At 46.2% G+C, this 6517-nt stretch overlaps 1 pseudogene across 1 annotated transcript; it reads left to right on the forward strand.

Annotated features, from left to right (window-relative positions):
- Positions 1-3184: 3184 nt before the first annotated feature.
- Positions 3185-4911, forward strand: LOC100587962 (annotated as a pseudogene). Its single transcript, XR_004029628.1, has one exon. The product of XR_004029628.1 is annotated as an elongation factor 1-alpha 1 pseudogene (transcript).
- The last annotated feature ends 1606 nt before the right edge of the window (positions 4912-6517 follow it).

Here is a 6517-nt window from a genome sequence, read left to right on the forward strand (position 1 = left end):
TCACTTCCCAGCTTCTTTAGATTAAAAGCAATGTCCTGAAGTTGCCCTTCAATGCTGTACATGAGCTGGCCCTTTTCTATGTCTCCAATGTCACCTCTGGCCACCCCCTCTCTCACTTCTGTTAACTCTCCAGCTCTTTCCTCCATAGGGCCTTGGTGCTCATTACCACCACTGCTGGAATGTTCTACCCCAGGACTTCAAGTGCCGGGCCCCTTCTTGTCATTCTGACTCACCTAAATGTCACCTTGCTAAGAAGTCTTCCCTGCCCTTCCCATCTCCACTCACTGACTTCCTGTCTCATGGCCCTGTTTGGTATCTTCACAGCATTCCCCACTGTCTGAAATGAGCTTGTTTCTATATTTTCTCACTAGTTTATCCGCTGCCTCTTCCTCTAAACTACAGTCTCTGGGAGTGCACAGATCTCACCTGTCTCATTCAACACCATATCCCCAGTACCAGAAACAGGACCTGCATGTAGACAAAGCTGAATATATGTTTGTGAAGGAATAAATAAAATCATCTGAAGAGAGTGGAGAACAAGCATCACAAAGAGAGGAAGACACTGAAAACCAATCTCCCTCACTTCCCAATGTCCCTAGGGACCAGCTTTGTTCTACAACATGTGTGGAGGACACAGGTGCAGACTGTGAAAGGCCAGGAACTAGAGACCTCCGGTGCAGCCACAGAGCCCACAGCCATAAGAGCACCCTCCAAAGAATCAGCAAAGATAGATGCAGGCCCATCTGGGGCAAATGAAGATTTAGAAGAATTGTGCCATTTCTTCACATGGCCAGAGGCCATGGACTCTGGGAAAAGAGAGATTGCAGGGTTCCCTGTGCCTTGCACATGCGCATTCCCTCCTGAACGCTTTCCTCTCCTTCCTCAGCAGGCTGTTTCCGCTCTTCTGCTACGGGCTGATCAATGACCACTCAAAGGTATCAAGAACTAATCCCTGGGACCTATTAATGTTATTTTTACAGGAAAAAAAAAGTCTTTGCAGATGTAAGGATCTTAAAAAAGGGGAGATGATCCTGGATGATCCAGGTGGGCCCTAAGTACAATCACATGTTCTTACACAAAAGACACAGAGGGAGACTTAACACAAACCAAAGAGAAGGCAATGTGAAGGCTGGGGCCAAGAGTGGAGCCACAAGCCAAGGAATGCCAGCAGCCACCAGACACTAGAAGAGGCAAGAAATGAACTCTTTTCTGGAGCCTCCAGAGGAAACGTGGCCTGGCCAACACCATGATTTCAGCCCCATGAAACTGATTTCAGACTTCTGGCCTCCAGAATTGTGAGAATAAATTTCTGTTGTTTAAAGCCACCAAGGGGATGGTAACTAGTGAAAGCAGCCACAGAAAATGAATACAGATTGTTAATACGCAGCTGAATACCTCCTCCTCTGAGTATCACCCTCATACTGCCCCCTAGGCTAGGCAGGGGCCCTGCCACAATGCTCCTGGTGCATTAGGGTTAATCCATGTATCTGCCATCCTCATCAAGCTGTTAATTCCCTGGGGACAAGGGTTGTGTCCTCTCACCACTCAATGAGTGCATAAGACCCAGTAGGTACTCCGTCAACATTGAAGGCAACTGAATTAAACCCCTACAGTTGTACAACAAAGAAGTGGACTGGCACAGGAAGTGGTGGGCTCCTCTTCACTGAGGAACCAGACCAGGCCAGGCTGTCCATCTCTGTGAACAACAACAAAAAAACCCAAAGTGAAATCCTTTATGTACCAATGTAAAAAGAAATCTAAAATACATTAAGTGAAAGAAGTGGCATGTGGAGCAATATGCCTAGAATGCTTCATTTTGTACAGAAAGTGGGTGAGAGGAAAGAATCTCTATCAATATTTGCTTTCATGAGACACTCTGAGAGGGTACCACAGACCCTATAACAGTGGTAACACAGTGGAGGGGAATGCACTAATGAGGTATGGGAAGATTTGTCACTGTAGCACTTTTTACATTTTTATATTAAATAAAATTAATTTTTAAGTGCTCTCCAGGTAATTCTAGTGAGCACTTTTAGGAAGCAATGATTTGAAACAAACGTGGGGATGTTTGCCCCAAATCATTCATGATGTCCATTCTGGTTGGTGGATAGCAGGGAACTGACATTTGCATCTTCATGTAATCAATACCCCAGGATGAAGTTCATGCTAAAATATGACTGGACTTACCAAAGTCTTATATAAATTCCTGGCCAACGTGTCTAGGATAGCTAACTAGGAGAAGCACTGCCTGCGCCTCACGTCACAGCTAGCTGGTGCGAGAACCAGGAGAAGCCCGCACAGAAAACCTCAAGGAGGAACCCTGGGCCTCAGTGATGGCCAGTGTGGTCTTTCCGGTATTCTAATGAAAATCCCTATTCCCATCTAGTGTCACGGGCATCTCTCCCAGGTGATTACTGAATATCTACTTTCTCCTGGAGTCACACAAAGACATCATCCCATCACTGTTTCTGCCATTATCTTGTGTGAGTCATCCTCTCCCATCTACCCCATCTGCCATGCCTTCCTGTCCCCATTCCAGCTCCAAGCTGCAAAGAGATACCCAGTCACAGAGATGGTCACCTGGGACTTGGACTGAGCAAATTACATGTTAAAAAAAAAAAAAAAGTCAGAATGAAGCCCTAAGGGTTCAATCTTTCCTTACCATTGTTGGAACAGATGGGGAAGGACTGCCTCATGAAAGCCAGATTAGCCTGCACTGGGATCAGCAGGGCTGGGTGGGGAAGGATCTGGGCCCGAAGGGGCCAGAAGGAGGCATGGGCAGGATGGATGTAGGGAGAGGCACACAATGGTTATGGACTCCTCCAAGGTGGGAGGTGGTCAGCTGAGGCACAGCTCCCTCTAACTGCTGCTTTCATTTGCTCCAGCCCAGCTTCACCTGCCCCCACATGCAAGGACCTCACGTGCTAACACATAGGCACACTCATACACACACAGGCACACACTAACACAGCACTCACTAGCACAAGCACACATCCATGAACCAATAAGCACTTCAAACACAAGGGAAGCAATGTTCAGGCCCAGAAGTCAGTTTTGTTCCAGGCTATTCTTGTCCTAGTCTGCCACTAGCTGTACAACTTCAAGTAGATCATTCCTTTTTGGCCCAAACCACTCTCTGTACCAGTATCCTCATCTGTCATTAAATTTTCCAATACTCCTTTTTCGCAACGGGTTTGCTGCCAGAACACAGGTGTTGTGAAAACTACCCCTAAAAGCCAAAATGGGAAAGGAAAAGACTCATATCAACATTGTCATCATTGGACATGTAGATTCGGCCATCTGATCTATAAATGCGGTGGCATCGACAAAAGAACCATTGAAAAATTTGAGAAGGAGGCTGCTGAGATGGGAAAGGGCTCCTTCAAGTATGCCTGTGTCTTGGATAAACTGAAAGCTGAGCGTGAACGTGGTATCACCATTGATATCTCCTTGTGGAAATTTGAGACCAGCAAGTACTATGTGACTATCATTGATGCCCCAGGACACAGAGACTTCATCAAAAACATGATTACAGGGACATCTCAGGCTGACTGTGCTGTCCTGATTGTTGCTGCTGGTGTTGGTGAATTTGAAGCTGGTATCTCCAAGAATGGGCAGACCCGAGAGCATGCCCTTCTGGCTTACATACTGGGTATGAAACAACTAACTGTTGGTGTTAACAAAATGGATTCCACTGAGCCACCCTACAACCAGAAGAGATATGAGGAAATTGTTAAGGAAGTCAGCACTTACATTAAGAAAACTGGCTACAACCCCGACACAGTAGCATTCGTGCCAATTTCTGGTTGGAATGGTGACAACATGCTGGAGCCAAGTGCTAACATGCCTTGGTTCAAGGGATGGAAAGTCACCCGTAAGGATGGCAATGCCAGTGGAACCACGCTGCTTGAGGCTCTGGACTGCATCCTTCCACCAACTCGTCCAACTGACAAGCCCTTGCACCTGCCTCTCCAGGATATCTACAAAATTGGTGGTATTGATACCGTTCCTGTTGGCCGAGTGGAGACTAGTGTTCTCAAACCTGGTATGGTGGTCACCTTTGCTCCAGTCAATGTTACAACAGAAGTAAAATCTGTCGAAATGCACCATGAAGCTTTGAGTGAAGCTCTTCCCAGGGACAATGTGGCCTTCAATGTCAAGAATGTGTCTGTCAAGGATGTTCATCATGGCAACGTTGCTGGTGACAGCAAAAATGACCCACCAATGGAAGCAGCTGGCTTCACTGCTCAGGTGATTATCCTGAACCATCCAGGGCAAATAAGCACTGGCTATGCCCCTGTATTGGATTGCCACACGGCTCACATTGCATGCAAGTTTGCTGAGCTGAAGGAAAAGATTGATCGCCGTTCTGGTAAAAAGCTGGAAGATGGCCCTAAATTCTTGAAGTCTGGTGATGCTGCCATTGTTGATATGGTTCCTGGCAAGCCCATGTGTGTTGAGAGTTTCTCAGACTATCCACCTTTGGGTCGCTTTGCTGTTCGTGATATGAGATAGACAGTTGCGGTGGGTGTCATCAAAGCAGTGGACAAGAAGGCTGCTGGAGCTGGCAAGGTCACCAAGTCTGCCCAGAAAGCTCAGAAGGCTAAATGAATATTATCCCTAATACCTGCCACCCCACTCTTAATCAGGGGTGGAAGAACGGTCTCAGAACTATTTGTTTCAATTGGCCATTTAAGTTTAGTAGTAAAAGACTGGTTAATGATAACAATGCACTGTAAAACCTTCAGAAGGAAAGGAGAATGTTTTGTGGAACACTTTGGTTTTCTTTTTTGCGTGTGGCAGTTTTAAGTTATTAGTTTTTAAAATCAGTACTTTTTAATGGAAACAACTTGACCAAAAATTTGTCACAGAATTTTGAGACCCATTAAAAAAGTTTAATGAGAAAAAAAATTTTTTCCAATACTGGCTTCATGATGCTTCTAGAACCCAACTGCTTCTCATCACCTCCACTGATATGCCCCCATCCAAGCCACCCTCCCTCTTGCCTGGATTACTACAACAGACACCTTACTGATCTCCTTGCTCCACCCTTTGCGTCCGACAGTCTATTTACTCACCAGCCAGACACACCATTTTAAATCCATGCCAGATCATGCTACCCTTAGCTCAGAACCCTGCAATGACTCCTGTCTCACTCAGAGCAGAAGCCAGAGTCCTTGCAAAGACCTGCAAGATCCTTTGTGGTGCTCCACTGTCAGCACCTATTGTCTCTCTGATCATCTCCTACCTGCCAGTCTCCCCAGTCCCACCAGCTATACCTCAAATTTGAGGATCCATCTCAGGGCCTTTGCACATGCTGCTCACACCCCCAGGAATGAATGTTCTTCCCTCAGAAGAACCTCAAACCAGTGTGTAAGTCCCATGAGGCCAGGGATTTTAATCTGTTTTGTTCAATGTTAATCTCCCCTCCCTTTCACAGGGCCTGGCATGTTTAAGGTGCTCCAAAAATGTTTTTTGACTATTAAATTGGTAGGGGAGGGGAAAGAAAAGGCAGGAATTGCAACAAATTATCATTAAAGTCTCTGTCAGTGCATCCCATGAGTCTCTAAGCCCAATACGTGCCACAGGGCAGCTCTGACCCCATGCCCATCTCCCAGCATCTCTGGCCACCTGCCAGGCACCCACGCCAGCTCCTCTCAATTGTGGGCCACAGTCTGGGAATGCCTCTGCTGCCCAAAGCCCTGTCTGTCTCTGAACTTGGGAGGCTCTGATGGGAAAAAGAAGGGAGATAATTCCAAGAGCTGATCCTCTTACCCGTGTTACACACCGAACCAAGACTTTCAGATGACCAGGTTGGTAAGTGTGGCAGGAGTAAACACAAGGCAAACAGATCAGAAAAGTGATCCATCACTAACCAATACAGAGGTGAGATTCAAGCTGGGTCTTCTAGGGAAAAGGATCTGGTTCTTCTGCAGAGAAAATTGATGCACAGAGAACCACTAGGCCAAAGTCAAATTCTTTGCATTTGGCATCTGTCTTTTCTAGGATGAAGCCAAGGCATATGAAGTATTGTTTCCATGCAGTTCAGCAGCCACTTCTGATAATAACCGACATGATAGTGGCACTGTTTCACAATTCTGTAGTCTTCTTTTTATTTTCGTATTTGTTACTAGATTTGCTTTCACAATAGTCTTCTACTACAAACAGAAAAGAAGATATTATCTGTGTTCTATAGATGGGGAAAAAGAGACAAAGTCAGGCTTTGCAACTAACTTGCATCACAGACTGGGGTTGGGTCCCACTTCTGGCCCCAGCAAGAGCCAGTCAGTAAAATATATATTATGCTAGACGGCGATAACAGCACTGACTCTAACCATCCATCCATAAAGGGCCAGAACCACTTCCCAGCCTGATAGGCCCTTCTGAAGCCAAGAGATGGCCTCTAAGACTTAAGGTGGACTGCTAGTTGCTGAGCATTGCATTGCCACCAGGGTTCACAGCAGACATGAGGCATAAACCTAGATAGTGCAACAGTCTCCCTGTTCAAGAAGCCCCA

The sequence above is a fragment of the Nomascus leucogenys genome, chromosome 4, assembly GCF_006542625.1.
Source record: "Nomascus leucogenys isolate Asia chromosome 4, Asia_NLE_v1, whole genome shotgun sequence".
NCBI lineage: Eukaryota > Metazoa > Chordata > Mammalia > Primates > Hylobatidae > Nomascus > Nomascus leucogenys.